Below are 16403 nucleotides of genomic sequence, written 5' to 3'. Positions count from 1 at the left end.
GCGGGGATGCGACCCATGGGACATGCCTGCCCGCGGGTCGCATCCCGTTCCATTCACCTGCCCCGTCCTCCTGCTCAGTCCCGGCACGCGCGGCCCCGCTCTCTAGGGCGCGTGTGCACTGGGTCTCTCAGATTTAAAGGGCCAGTGCACCATTAATTGGTGCCTGGTCCAATCAGTTCCAATTACTCCCTACACATATAAACCCACTTCCCCTTCCTGTCCTTGCTGGATCTTGTTGCCCTAGTGCCCTGAGAAAGCGTTTTGTGTGTATCCCTAGCCTGTGTATCCAGACCCTTTGCCGTTGCCCCTGACTATGAACCATTGCCGCTTGCCTTGACCTCTTGCTACGTCCGACCTTGCCTTCGCCTTATCCTTGTGTACCACGCCTGTCTCAGCTGTCAGTGAGGTCGAGTCTCTATCAGGGGATACGACATGGGAGTTACCACCGCAGCAAGTCCATCCCGCCTTGCGGCGGGCTCTGGTGAAAACCAGTAACTTCTTAGAACCGGTCCCCTGGTACGGCCCACGTCATCACCTCACTGACACAGAGGATCCACTATTCGCATACCAGTCTGATTCCTGACAATATGCATCATCAAGGGCATTTTCGTCAGGCACTCTGGAGCAGTGGTGGTGCTGGACTGGAAGCAGGCAGGGGTGTAAGCATAGATTATTTTTTTTTTTAATGTCCCCCCTAATCCTTGCCCCTTGCCAAGTTTGCAAATATTTTAGAAAGCACATGCCTAAAAATGAACTATAACAGGTTAACAACAGATCTCAATGCAGCAGTGCATTATACTAGATGAACTACTGCAACCATTATTGCAACCAAGATGGTTTATGCTTCAATACCATATTCTTTATTCTGTATTTTTGTGATGCTTCCTCTCTTAAAATTGTTGACATTCTTCCTTTTTTTTTTTTTTTTACAAATAAAGCTTTTTGGACACCCACCAGAAAGAAATTATAGAAATTTACAACATTGTTTATATTGCTAAGTTGGAGACTAGGAGTTTTTGACAATTTAACAATAGGGTATAGAAGGTTAAAATGTTATATGATAGATTTACTGTTGCAAGTAAATTCTGTCTATTGTTGAGCCATAATGCTACTGACACTCCTTCAGGGTAAAATCACAGGCCAGAGAAACATATTAACAAAGTGACTCTTATACACAGGTTTTCTCCAAAATGTGTAGGATGCTTCTTGTCTTCTTAAAGGAGCTAAATATATTAGTCTTGGGTAAATGAAAAACATGCTTCTTTTTTTTACCTATAAAACTATGGTAAGACAAGGTATAGCTGGTATATTTTTTTTATAAAATATTTAGATAATGTAAAGATTTTTAGCTTATTGTTTTACCGTCATGTAAAAGTTCTCTGATTTAGTTGCTATGGCAACATAAAGAAGCATAGAGTATGATGCAGAGGAAAATAAGAAAAAAACATTACATAAGGTGAATACTATTATGTTCATTTATTATAGAAACATACTGTAGAAACATAAAATGTGTTGGCAGATAAAAACTATTAAGCACATCTAAGCCGCCCAATATACTGATTACTATAAATAGTCCCTGGCCCTATTTTATATGAAGCATTGCCTTGTGCATGCTAAAATTCCTTCACTGTAGGTTACTACTTTTGCAAAAAGACTTTTCTACATATCTACTACTCTTTCAGTAAAATAATTATTTCTGAAATAATGCATAACCTTTACATAAACATTTGCCCCTCTAATTTAACTGTATACATTTCTATTTTCTGCCCTTTTTGGGGTTTTATGCCCAAGGTGCATTATCTTGCACTTATCCCCATTATATGTCAGTTGCCAGAGTTTTGACCATTCTTCTAGTTTACCTAAATTCATTTGGCGTATCCCTCCAGGAACATCAACCCTGTTACAAATCTTTGTGTCGTCAGCAAAAAGACCAACACCTTCCTGCCAAGACCTTCCAAAATATCACAAATAGAAATGTAAAACAAAAATATAGAAACAGAAACATAGCCGTACATCCGCCATTTGTATTTCGATCTACTTGCTTCTTAGCATAATTTAAAAAACTAACAGGTTGTCAGTATACATTTTGATCAAAAAAAAAGTACAAGCCCACTCGCCACGTCAAGGCCACCTAGTCAGAGTGGGTCCCTAACCTAACACTGGCGTAGCGACCACAGACCACGATCACAGCCCCAGTGACACAAAGCACACAGGCAGAATGACCCGGTTGCCAGGCAGCCCCACTGCTGCCCGACCAAGCCCCCAGCTTTGGCCACACCACCCCACAAACCAAGCATCACAGTAACATTGGCTGCCACAGAGCACCACACCAGTGTGAACACCTACCATGTCTTCTCTGCCAGAGGGCTGGGAGAATGCGAGGAGGAAACCTGTTAGTTTCTGAAATTATGCTGAGAAGCAAGTAGATCAAAATACAAATTGTTGATGTGCGGCTATGTTTCTGTTTCTCTATTTTTGTTTACATTTGTAGTCTGTCCCCTCTTTCATAGCCATCACTCCACTCCAACCATTTGGCCCAGACATTTTTAACAAGCTGGAGACTGCATATGGGTTTCCTCCTACCATTCTCCCAGCCCTCTGCCAGGGAGCACATGGTAGGTGTTCACACTGGTGTGGTGCTCTGTGGTAGCCATTGTTGCTGTGATGCTTTGTCTGTGGGGTGGTGCGGCCCGGAGCAAGGGGCTTATTCTGGCAGCAGTGGGGCTGCCTGGCCACAGGGTCAATCCTCCTGTGAGCTTGGTGTTGCTGGGGCAGTGGTCGACACCCAGCACTACGCCAGTGTTGGGTTGGGGACCCACTCTTACTAGGTGGACTTGACGTGGCGAGTGGGCTTGTACTTTTTAATCAAAATGTATACTAACAACCTCTTAGCTTTTGAAATGATGCTGTGAAGCAAGTAAATCAAAATACAAATTGTGGATGTGCAGCTATGTTTCTGTTTCTCTACTTTTGTTTTTCACTAATAGAAATATTAAACAAAATATGTCCCAGTACAGATTCCAGAGGTCACAACTGTTAACAAGACCTTGCTCTGAATATACTCCATTGACAAACCTTTAATAGAGTTTCCATTAATTTCTAGTGTTGAGCGGCATAGGCCATATTCGAATTCGCGAATATTCGCGAATATATGGACGAATATTCGTCATATATTCGCTAAATTCGCATATTCGTAATATTAGCGTTTTATTTTCACATATGCGAAAATTTACCTAAGCGAAAACTCGCGTATGCAAAAATTAGCATATACCGAAATTTTTACCTAAGCGAAAATACGCATATGCGAAAATTAGCATATGCATATTTTCGCATATGCGAAAATTCGCACGCCAGTCTCACACAGTAGTATTAGAGCCTTCATTACATCACACAAGCTGGAAGCAGAGAGGGATGATCACTGTGATGTGTACTGTGATAAAAAAAAAAAAAAAAATACGAATATTCGTAATTACCAATATATAGCACTATATTAGCGAATATTTGCGAATTCGTGAATATGCGATATTCGCGAATAAAATTCGCATTGCGAACATTCGCGAGCAACACTATTAATTTCCCAACTATAATATCAGACAAACTGGCCTATAGATGCCCGATCCCTCCCTATTACCTTTCTATATAGAACTTTACTTTTATAGAGTAAAATAATGCAGTATTCTACTATTGCTCAACTAACATTTCATTGAAAATACTAGTGTGTTTAACAAGTAACCTTTTCATAAGCAGCTGATGCATTATTTGTGTAAAGGGCATAAACCATTAGATAATTATACAGTATATGTGTACAAAATCATAGTATGTTGCAGAATAAAATAAAACCTTTTTTATCGGACTTAAAACAGCAGATGTGGAGAATTAATATATATCTATGACCGCTAGAACCCATTTTTCCCATTCACTTATTAATAGTAAAACATAACTTTTACAGTTCTCTTTGTGCCAATGTGTCTGATAATTAGCAGCCTTGCCGCATAACCTATAACTGATATGTTGGTATAGCTGCAGACTCTACCTCTTTTCTGTAGAGAACTGCGGCAGAACTTACAAACACAGACCCATAGGACCCCCTCGATCAGACATCTTATTCCCTGTCCTTTGGATAGGGGATAAGATGTATTAGGGCCAGAGTACCCCTTTAAGATTGTCTAAGAATCCTAAAATCCCTTGATAACTGCTAGGTCACCTAAAAGCGTAATTTTTTTGTATTTTTGCAGAATTTTTATACTTTTTAAAATCAGAAACGGTCCAAAATGTATCTCTTTCTGGTGGAAGATGTCTGCTGATGTTTTTACACAGAGGGAGCTGTCAGAAAATGCGATTGATTTTCCAAAGTAGTCTAAACATCATCCCTTATAGAGAGTAGCAACAGGTTTTGCAGTGAATAGTCAGTGGCCCTCATTTACTAAGAAAATCGGGTTGTAAGTCTATCTTTCTTTCTTACCCGACTGCTTTTTTCCCCTGGTATTTATTATTATTATGTCGCATCCTGTTTGTCGCACGTGGGTTTTGTAGGTTTTGGTTTCCAACTCCTCTGAGCTGTCGGGAAAAAATCCACAACAATTCAACAAATTCGGGTTGGAAACCTTAATAAATACGTGGGAAAGCTCAGAAATGTCGGGTTACGCCCCTTTTTCAGGTTTGGGAGAATCCACATCGGGTCCGTCGGGAAAAAATGTCGCATGGTGTCGCAGACTGGCGCACGATGTCTGCGACATGGCGCAGACAAAGATGCGACAAAAAAACCCGACAAAAGAGGTAGGGTTTAGAATAGTAAATGAGGGCCAGTGACTTTTTAAAAGCTGTCAAAATTATTGCATTTTGTATTGTAGCAACAGGATTGCTCTCCTAGATGTTACAGGAGGGTGCGTGACGTCACAACCACGGCCCCCCAAACCCAGTGTTCTGAACATAATGTTCAGAACACCGGATGCTACAGGTGCTATCCTTTGGATAGGTGATAAGCTGTCTAGGGGCTACATTTGGAAACTTAGGCTTTATTCTGTTCTAAGTTTGCTTTGGCATTTCATTTCATCGCAAAGACCTGTACCATTGTTGGTCAGTGAAGATTTTCCACTCTAAAATGATGTCTTCGGGACCTCACCTTGTGCTCAGAGCATTGTTATATTAAAATATGAAAAGACCTTTTATAACCTGTTACCACAAAGCTAAAACATGTAATTCTCTATGCTTGCTTACTGTGGCATTTAGATTTCCCTTCCTTTAAATGTCACTTTCAAAGGCTCTGTTTGCGTTAGGATTTTTTTTTTCCATTCTGTGAAATTCTATAGTTTTTTGTTTTTTTTCTGTCAGCAAGAATAGCTTTGTCTGTAGTGATAATCTTGCTATAAAGAGAAACAAACCTGATGTGATAGTCCGCTAAATAAGTCAACTGGATACATAAATAATTGGATAACTTATATTGGTGCATAAAACCAATGTAATTACCAGACTTAACTGTTCTAGCCATATGGTTATATTCATGCTCCGACTGTTCAATGACATGTATGTGGTGGCCCGGTACAGGAATTGTACCCCTGTACCCTTGCTGCCCTGTAAGGCAGCCTCCCTACAGTTTCCTCTGGGCACCCTGCATCTGTTCCCCTTGTACAGTCATTGTTATGCTATGTCATGTAAATAAAATGTTGTAGCTTTAAGTCATGTGATTGTAACCCAGTGAGGTATCAGTAACCATGTGACCGAAGGGTGACCTATGGGACCCCACCAGAGTCTCCCCTATATAAGCCCTGGGAGGAGTCTCTTCACTCTCTTCTCTCTTTGGAGACTAAGTCTTTGCTGAACCACAGTGCAGTCAAGTCCTAGGTGTGTGTCTGGAGTCCAGAGGAGGCCTTAGGTCTGTCAAGCAGCCACAAGTCTACAAGTCCACTATCTCCAGGTCCAAATCAAAGCTAGTAAGCTACAAACAGAGTATAGTCAAGTCAGTCAAAGTCAATCTGTCTTAAGTCAGCGTGGCCTGCATCAAAATTGTCCCAGTCCACTACAAGTCCCAGCAAGACCTAAGGTCTTTGAAGTCACTGGCCACCTCCGTGGGCCTGGCTAAGCTATATAAACTTTTCCACCTATCTAATTCAGTAAAGAAACCGTTGTTCTGTAACTTGGCGTCAGAGTCATTATTTCCCCCGTGCCTAGCCCAGTATCCAGCGGTATACCTTCGGGTGGTATTGAGGATATACCACGCCCTGGCATCACAAATACAAGAGGTTAATGCCATCTGCCCCTAGGGTAATTCCATCAGACCTGCATCACACCCTCTACCACATGTATATTAAAAATATGCAATTACAATTTTTTTTTATGACTCTGTTTTTTTTAATTAACCCCTTAAGGATGCAGGGTTTTTCAGTTTTTGCACTTTCGTTTTTTCCTCCTTACCTGTTAAAAATCATAACCCTTTAAATTTTCCACCTAAAAATCCATATTATGGCTTATTGTTTGTGTCACCAATTCTACTTTGCAGTGACATTATTCATTTTACCCAAAAATTCATGGCGAAACGGAAAAAAAAATCATTGTGCGACAAAATCGAAGAAGAAACGCCATTTTGTAAATTTTGGGGGCTTCCGTTTCTACACAGTGCATATTTCGGTAAAAATTACATCTTATCATTATTCTGTCGGTCCATATGGCTAAAATGATACCCTACTTATATAGGTTTGATTTTGTCGTACTTCTGGAAAAAATCATAACTACATGCAGGAAAATGTATACGTTTAAAAATGTCATCTTCTGACCCCTATAACTTTTTTATTTTTCCACGTGCAGGGCAGTATGAGGGCTCATTTTTTGCGCCGTGATCTGAAGTTTTTATCAGTACCATTTTTGTTTTGATCAGACTTTTTGATCACTTTTTATTCATTTTTTAATGGTATAAAAACTGACCAAAAATATGCTTTTTTGGAATTTTGAATTTTTTTTACGTGTACGCATATCGCGGGAGTCGGCGGAGGATGTAAATATACGTCCTTTGTCTTTAAGGGGTTAAACTAATGTACAGTAAAAAGAAGGATGCTGAATATAATGAATAGATTGAACTATGCAATGCAGAAGGATAACTACAATAAAAAAAAAAAAAAGCAACCTTTGGCCGGCTTGTGGGCAACTTTATGCACCACAAATTGTGTAAAAATTGCGGCATAACATTTTGGTGCAAAGTACGTGAATAGTTGGTCTTAACTTAGACTAGACACTGTGATAAACCTGGTGTATTCTTAGTCAAAGTTTACACAGTCTAAGAATAAGCCAGTATCAGTGAATCTGCCCCACTATTTTCTACAGTTTGTCTACAAATTGTAAACATTTGGCTTAAAGGGGTACTCCGGTGAAAAACAATTTTTTTCAAATCAACTGGTGCCAGAAAGTTGAAGAGACTTGTAAATTACTTTTACTATTAGAAAATCTTAATCCTTCCAGTACTTATCAGCTGCTGTATACTACAGCGGAAGTTGAGCTGTAAATGGTGAAGCGCTATACTGTTTATATAATTTTGTGAGTTTTGAAAACAGAGAAGTTACACCATTTACCTATCTCCTACTCAATGTCAATGAGAGTTGTGCAAGACCTTCAAGACCATCTCTTGTCACTGCAAATAGGCTGAAGGTGGGTCGGAAGCCATATTTAGCTTGATGGGCAAATGTATTTATTATAAAAGGTATCAAGAAACCACCTTTTCATAGACAGGAGTTTTATCCCACAGTAACATACTGTATGGAGAATATAGGCTCCTTTAGTTCTGAAAAATATATAGGCCAAGTGGCTTATAAGTCAGCATGTAGTGACAATGGCCCCGATTTATCCAACCTGTGTGAGAGAAAAAAATAGAGTGATTTTCCCACAGCGACCAATCACAGCTCAGCTAACGAGCTGAGGTAAATTGAAACCAGGGCTGTGATTGGTTGTTGTGGGAAAATTCCTCTATTTTTTCTCTTACATAGTTTGATAAATTTGGGCCAATGGTTCAGATAATGTGAGAAAAAAAATGTTGGAAATTTTCTCACCTCGCAGAACCAGAACATGTCTTTGGTGGAAACTAGCCAGCAATTTCTACTATGAATTACAAACATTATTCTAATACTTTAGAAACTTTGTAAAGCATACAGTATATTTATATAAATGTCTGGTTTCCTTTGATACAAATTATGCCATTGTGCTTTGAGAAAAGTCATTATTTTCTTTCTCAAGAAGGTCATAGGCCTCCACTAATGAAGATGTAAGCAATTATATCAGCCTAAGAATCACAACGCATTCACCTGTCACTTGTTACTGACTAATTACATAAATACCATTCACACACACACACACAGAACATAGTAACTAAACAAATGTTAATTAATAAAGAAAGTCCCTTAGTTAATTCTTCCGTGGAATATCCAATGTATTAACAACATTCTCTATTTTTACTGACTGTGCAAGTAAATATATATATATATATATATATATATATATATATATATATATATAACAGTCTATCAGAGGGTACTCGGCACCACTTAAGTTAACAGGTTGATGTCCGGATATTAATAGTGTACGGCCCCTTTAACTGCTGTATGAACTCTATGTGCAGTGCTGTCTCGCTGAAGATTAAGAGGATAACACTTTCAACACTGGAGATGAAGAAAAAATGCAAAAATGCGGAGCACTCACCAAACTTCAACTGCAGCTGTAGTTTATTGCAAAACTTACATCATAGGGGTGCACGGACCAGGGAGTTGTGCAGAGGACCGGAGTACCCCTTTAAGGACGCAGCCCATTTTGACATTAAGGACGCAGCCGTTTTTTTTGCAAATCTGACCACTGTCAGTTTAAGCATTAATAACTCTGGGATGCAGTGGCGTTGCTAGGGTTGGTGTCACCCGGTGCGGTAGAAAATGGTGTCACCCCATACCTAACCCCCCCCCCCCCCCCACATAAAAGTTTTTAGCCTGTTGTGACGGATGCCACTGGTGTAGCGCATTGTGAAAAATTCCAGTATAATAATTAAATATACCAATTGCCACAGAATGGAAAAGCGCTAAAAAGGTTTTCACCATTTAAAACTACAACTCCCAGAATTACTTAAATGGGTACTCCGCTGGAAATTATTTTCTTTTGAATCAACTGGTGCCAGGAAGTTAAAATCTGAATCCTTTAAGTAAGTAATTTACAAACCTGTTTAACTTTCTGGCACCAGTTGATTCAAAAGAAAATGTTTTGCAGCGGAGTACCCCTTTAAGCAGTGGTGAGGTTATGCTGGGAGTTAAGTTTCACTCATCTAACTGCAGAACTTACAAGTGACTATAGCTCTGATAGGACATAATGAGGAGAATACACAATGATATCAGTGACTACAGGTGACGTCTTCTCTATAGTGAGGAGAATACACAATGATATCAGTGACTACAGGTGACGTTTTCTCTATAGTGAGGAGAATACACAATGATATCAGTGACTACAGGTGACGTCTTCTCTATAGTGAGGAGAATACACAATGATGTCAGTGATTACAGGTGACGTCTTCTCTATAGTGAGGACAATACACAATGATATCAGTGATTACAGGTGACGTCTTCTCTATAGTGAGGAGAATACACAATGATATCAGTGACTACAAGTGACGTCTTCTCTATAGTGAGGAGAATACACAATGATATCAGTGACTACAGGTGACACCTCTATAGTGAGGAGAATACACAATATCAGTGATTACAGGTGACATCTTCTCTATAGTGAGGACAATACACAATAATATCAGTGACTACAGGTGACATCTCTATAGTGAGGAGAATACACAATGATATCAGTGACTACAGGTGACGTCTTCTCTATAGTCTTTCCTTATCTAATTCAGATGGAACATACCACCGGGTCCAGCTAAATGTTCTCTCTGCAGAATGTGACGCCCAGATGACTCCTCACTATGTCAGCGCATTCTGATCCTCTATATGAAAATAATAATTATTATTATAAACCTGCCAGACACTGTATCCTCTAAATATAATAAACTAGTATACACTAGGGCTGCACGATATATCGAAAAAACAATCAAATCGCAATTTTTGCCATATATCGATATGGCCCCCGGGAAAATTTGCAATTATCTGCTCGGGCAGATCCCGTGTGCGGCTGCAGTGCGGGCCGGCCAGGGCAGATAAAACCAAATTTAAATATTAAAAGTCTGTGTTTCCCAACCGGGGTGCCTCCAGCTGTTATGAAACTACAACTCCCAGCATGCCCGGACAGCCAAAAGCTGTCCGGGCATGCTGGGAGTTGTAGTTTCACAACAGCTGGAGGCACCCTGGTAGTGAAACACTGATCTAAGTAAAGGGCGCAGGGATAAAAAATAATTAAAACATTATGCTCACCTCTTACTGGTCCCTGCATCTGTACACCTCCGTGCGGTCCCGGTGTCTCTATACAAGCTGTAGGACCTTTACCTTTAGCCAGTCACTGGCCGCAGCGGTGTCACATGTCAAGCCAGTGATTGGCTGAAAGGTAAAAGTCCTCAAAGGTCTGCAAACATACACAAACCTAGGGGAATATGTGACAAGGGGTAGAGGGGGCAGAATGTGACAAGAGGGGGAATATGTAACAAGGGGGGGGGGGGATATGTAACAAGGGGAGGGAATATGTAACAAGGGGGATATGTAAAAAGGGAGGGCAGAATGTGACAAGGGGGGGAATATGTAACAAGGGGGGGGGGATATGTAACAAGGGGGGGATATGTAACAAGGGGGGAGGAATATGTGACAAGGGGGAGGGGGAATATGTGACAAGGGGGGGAGGGGGAATATGTGACAAGGGGGGGGAGGGGGAATATGTGACAAGGGGGGGGAGGGGGAATATGTGAAAAGGGGGAGGGGGAATATGTGACAAGGGGGGGGAGGGGGAATATGTAACAAGGGGGAGCAGAATGTGACAAGAGGGGGAATATGACAAGAGGGGGAGGGGCAGAATGTGACAATTGGGGCAGAATGTGACAAGAGGGGGGGAGATGTGAGATGTGAAATGGGCGGTGGGCATAAAATGGGTGAATAGTTGTAAAATTGAGGAGATTGGACATGACATAAGGGGATTTCACTATTTATTTATTACATTGCATCACATATCGAAATCACAATATTTAGGCCCAAAATCGCAATCGCACATTTTTCTCATATCGTGCAGCCCTAGTATATACTACACTCTATGAATATAAACCTCACACACCGTGCCCCCAGCAGTAGCACCCCCATCATCCACCAGCTGATGCTATTACCACAGAACAGGGGGGTAGGGGGAATGGGGGGGGCGGGGGGTGCCCTGGCAACACCCCCCAGCAGTAGCACCCCATCATCCACCAACACCCCCCCCCCCCCATTCCCCCTTATGGTAATAGAATCAGCTTCTGGATTATGGGGGTGCTACTGCTGGGGGAGGGTGCTGGTGGATGATGGGGGTGTTACTGCTGGGGGGTGCTACTGCTGGGGGGGTGCTGGTTGATGATAGGAGTGCTACTGCTGGGGGAGGGGGGGCGGGTGCTGGTGCATGATGGTGGTGCTACTAATGGGGGGGGGGGGGGCTGGTGGATGATGGGGTGCAGCCTCATCATCCACCAGCAACACCTCCCCCCAGAAATAGCACCCCCATCATCCACCATGACCAGCAACACCTCCCCCCAGAAATAGCACCCCCATCATCCACCAGCACCCCCCCCCTGCTGGATGATGGTGGTGCTACTGCTGGGGGGTGCTGGTGTATGATGGGGTGCAGCCTCATCATCCACCAGCAACACCTCCCCCCCCCAGAAATAGCACCCCCATCATAAACCAGCACCCCCCACCCAGCTGGATGATGGTGTGCAGCCTCCTCATCCACCAGCAACACCTCCCCCCCCCCAGAAATAGCACCCCCATCATCCACCAGCAATAGCACCCCCATCATCCACCAGCACCCCCCCCCCTTCTGGATGATGGTGGTGCTACTGCTGGGGGGGGGGGTGCTGGTGTATGATGGGGTGCAGCCTCATTATCCACCAGCAACACCTCCCCCTCCCAGAAATAGCACCCCCATCATCCACCAGCACCCCCACCCAGCTGGATGATGGGGTGCAGACTCATAATCCACTAGCAACAACCCCCCCCCCTCCCCAGAACTCCCACAGCACCCCTTTTTTCTCTGTACCTGGCTGGCTCGGCTGCTCCAACTGTCCCCGGGCTCACTAGTGTGGGCCTGATCAGTGCGGACGGCGCGTGATGTTAGCGCCGTCCATCTAGCTCCGCCCGCCGACGTCCCGTCACAAGCCGGGACGTGTGCCGGAGATACGGGGGGAGGGGGGGGGAGAGGTGTCAGCGCTGAGGACCGGGGGGGGGGGGGGGTGGGTGCTAGCTGTCAGCGCCAACTGAGGGCCGGGGGGAGGGTTGGGGGTGCTGTCAGCACAGTGGTGTCACCCCATCAGCTGAGGACAGGGGGGGCGTGGGGTGCTGTCAGCGGCAACTGAGGACCGGGGGGGGGGGGTGCTGTCAGCGGTAACTGAGGACCGGGGGGGGGGCAGGGTGCTGTCAGCGGTAACTGAGTACGGGGGGGGGGGGGGGGTGCTGGCACAGTGGTGTCACCCCATCAGCCTGGTGTCACCCGGTGCGGTCCGCACCCCCCGCACCCCGGTCACAACGCCACTGCTGGGATGCATTTACTTATGAATTTGATTCTGAGATCGTTTTTTCATGACATATTCCACTTTATGTTAGTGAAAAATTTTTGTCGATACTTGCATCATTTCTTGGTGTAAAATTACAAATTTCATGAAAGATTTTTAAATGTTGCATTTTTCGAACTTTGAAGCTCTCTGCTTGTAAGGAAAGTGGGCATTCCAACTAAATGATATTTTGATTCACATATGCAATATGTCTAGTTTGTGTTTGCATCATAAAGTTGACTTGTTTTTACTTTTTGAAGACATTATAGGGCTTTTTAGTTTAGCAGCAATTTTCCAATTTTTCATGAAAATTTCTAAATTGAAATTTTTCAGGGACCAGTTCAGTTTCGAAGTGAATTTGAGGGTCTTTATGTTAGAAATACCCTATAATGGACCCCATTATGAAAATTGTACCCCTTAAAGTATTCAAAATGACATTCAGAAAGTTTATTAACCCTTTAGGTGTTTCACAGGAAGATCAGCAAAGTGGAGGAGAAAATTAAAAATCTTTTTGTTTTTTACACTAACATGTTCTTGTAAACCCATTTTTCTTCATTTTACAAGGGGCAATAGGAAAAAATGTCCCCCAAAATTTGTACGTTGGACAAAGCCAGGGGCTTTTGGAAAGAGAATTTGGTTGGAATAGAAGTCGGGGGCCTTGTGCGTTTACAAAGCCCCCGTTCTACCAGAACCACGGAACCCCCCCACATGTGACCCCTTTCACAGAATTTAAAAAAGGGTGCAGTTAGCATTTACACCCATTGGCATTTAACAGATTTTTTGAACAGTGGGTTGTGCAAATGAAAAATTATTTTTTTTAATTTAGACCCCTGTGGGGTCTAAATGCTCACTGTACCCCTTATTACATTCCTTGAGGTGTGCAGTTTCCAAAATGGGGTCACATGTGAGCGGGGGAGGGGTCCGCTGTTCTGGCACCATGGGGGCTTTGTAAACACACATGGCCTTCAATTCTAGCCTAATTCTCTCTCAAAAAGCCCTTCTGAGCATTGTAGTGCGCCAGCAGAGCACTTTACATCCACATATGGGGTATTTATATACTCAGAAGAAATGGTGTTACAAATTTTGGGGGGGCTTTTTCTCCTATTACCCCTTGTTAAAATAAAAACTTTGGGTAACACCAGCATTTTAGTGAAAAACATCAGATTTTTCATTTTCACGTCCAACTTTAACTAAAATTTGTCAAACACCTGTGGGGTGTTAAAGCTCACTATACCCCTTGTTACATTCCGTGAGGGGTGAAGTTTCCAAAATGGGGTCACATGTTGGTGATTTTTTTTTTGCATTTATGTCAGAACTGCTGTAACTATCAGCCACCCTTGTGCAAATCACCAATTTAGACCTCAAATGTACATAATGCGCTCTCACTCCTGAGCCTTGTTGTGCGCCCGCAGAGCACTTGACACCCACATATGGGCTATTTCCGTTCTGAGAAATTATGCTACAAATTTTGAGGGTCTTTTTTTCCTTTAACCTCTTGTAAAAATGGGGCAACACCAGCATATTAGTGTAATTTATTTATTTTTTTTTTACACTAATATGCTGGTGTAGACCCCGACTTTACCTTTTCATATGGGGTAATAGGAGAAAAAGCCCCCCAAAATTTGTTAGGCAATTTCTCCTGAGTACAGAAATACCCCATATGTGGCCCTAAACTGTTACCTTGAAATACGACAGGGCTCCGAAGTGAGAGGCCTAAATTAGGGATCTGCATAGGGACGAACATGGCAGTGTTCCCCAAATAGGGTGCCTCCAGCTGTTGCAAAACTCCCAGAATGCCTGAACAGTCAATGGCTGTCCGGCAATACTGGGAGTTATTTTTCAACAGCTGGAGGCTTTTGGAAACACTGCCATATGAGACGTTTTTAATTTTTATTGGGGGGTGGGGTGGGGGGGACAGTGTAAGGGGGTGTATATGTAGTGTTTTACCCTTTATTTTGTGGTAGTGTAGTGTTTTTAGGGTACATTCACATGGGCAAGGGTTCACAGCGAGTTTCCCGCTAGGAGTTTGAGCTGCGGAGGAAAATTTGCTGTAGCTCAAACTGAAAGGGAAACTCGCTGTAAACCTCCGCCCGTGTGAATGTACCCTGTACATTCACATGGGGGGGGGGGGGGTTAACCTTCAACTGTTGCAAAACTACAACTCCCAGCATGCACTGACAGTCCGTGCATGCTGGGAGTTGCAGTTATGCAACAGCTGGAGGTGCACTCGTTGGGAAACACCAAGTTTGGTAACAGTCTACCGCAGTGTTTCTGAACCAGTGTACCTCCAGCTGTTGCAAAACTACAACTTCCAGCATGCATGGTCTGTCAATGCATGCTCCGAGTTGGAGTTTTGCAACAGCTGGAGGCACACAGATTGGGAAACAGGCAGTGTTTCCCAACCAGTGTGCCCCCAGTTGTTGCAAAACTACAACTCCCAGCATGCCCGGACAGCAGAAGGGCATGCTGGGAGTTGTAGTTTTGGAACATCTGGCCCTTCAGATGTTGCTGAACTACAACTCCAAGCATGCCTGGACAGTCTTGGCATGCTGGGAGTTGTAGTTTTGGAACATCTGGCCCTTCAGATGTTGCCGAACTACAACTCCCAGCATGCCTGAACAGTCTTGGCATGCTGGGAGTTGTAGTTTTGCAACATCTGGAAATGCACAGTTGGAGATCACAGTACAGTGGTCTCCAAACTGTAGCCCTCCAGATGTTGCAAAACTACAACTCCCAGCATGCCCAGACAGCCTTTGGCTATCTGGGCATGCTGGGAGTTGTAGTTGTGAAACTATGCAGCAATGCAGCAGTGAAGATCCCTTACCAGATTTTACTGCTGCATTCTGCTGCCGACGGTCCTGCCCGCCGCTTGTCCCCTGCTGTGTGCAGCTGGTCCTCCCCACCGCCGGTCCCCCGCTGTCTGCTGCTGTCCCACCGGTAACCGCCACCGCCATCTTTGCCCCGCTCTGCCCGGACTTCAAGAGCGGGCAGAGCCGTGATCTCAACTTTGACCCCTGCCCTGCAATTCACTGCTGATCGGCCAATCGCAGGGGATAGGGGAGGTGGAACCCCTGCCACCTCATTCCTATCCTTTAGGATGATCGGAGCTGTCTCTGACATCTCCGATCATCCCTATTTTCCAGGCTATTGGGTCAAAAGCCGTGATTCGCTGGTCAGAATTGACTGGCGAATCACGGCGATCGCTGACAAGGGGGTGGTCTCAGGACGGGATGACTGCTGATAGATATCAGCAGTCATCCCATTCCGATCACCATGTCCGGAGATGCGGTGATCAAGAAATGCAGCGCCGTAAATGTACGACGCTGTGCGCGAAGTGACACTTAGCAGTCACTTCTCGGCCTTTTGGCTAAGATCAAGTGTAGTATCTGTTCTTATCAGTTTCATGCTGGTGGCAGGCGACGCCAGTGTGGAGCTGGTGGGGATGGGTGCTGCATGGTAGGGAGCAATTGTTCCGGGGTTGGTTCTGAGGAATCAGCTCGACGGCTGCACCGATGGGACCTGTTTCCTCCGGGTCTCGCCATGAGGCTGAGAGGGTCTAGAGCCGAGGTACTTTTGTGCCTCGGGGAGTGGTGACCCCGAGGTTCTGAAACTCACTGGGAGGATGGGCTCACTGAGTAGAAGCACGGGCACCATGATCTCTTCACCTTTGTGGCACTCACCTCTTGATTCCCAGCCTTCTGGCTAGGATCAGAGAAAT

General features: G+C 43.9%; 1 pseudogene; it reads left to right on the top strand.

The window, feature by feature from the left end:
- Positions 1 to 16032: 16032 nt before the first annotated feature.
- Positions 16033 to 16154, top strand: LOC130363500 (U2 spliceosomal RNA; annotated as a pseudogene).
- The last annotated feature ends 249 nt before the right edge of the window (positions 16155 to 16403 follow it).

Source organism: Hyla sarda, chromosome 3 (genome assembly GCF_029499605.1).
Source record: "Hyla sarda isolate aHylSar1 chromosome 3, aHylSar1.hap1, whole genome shotgun sequence".
Taxonomy (NCBI): domain Eukaryota; kingdom Metazoa; phylum Chordata; class Amphibia; order Anura; family Hylidae; genus Hyla; species Hyla sarda.
The sequence above is the reverse complement of the archived record's forward strand: the minus strand, read 5'-3'. Positions and strand labels throughout refer to the sequence as shown.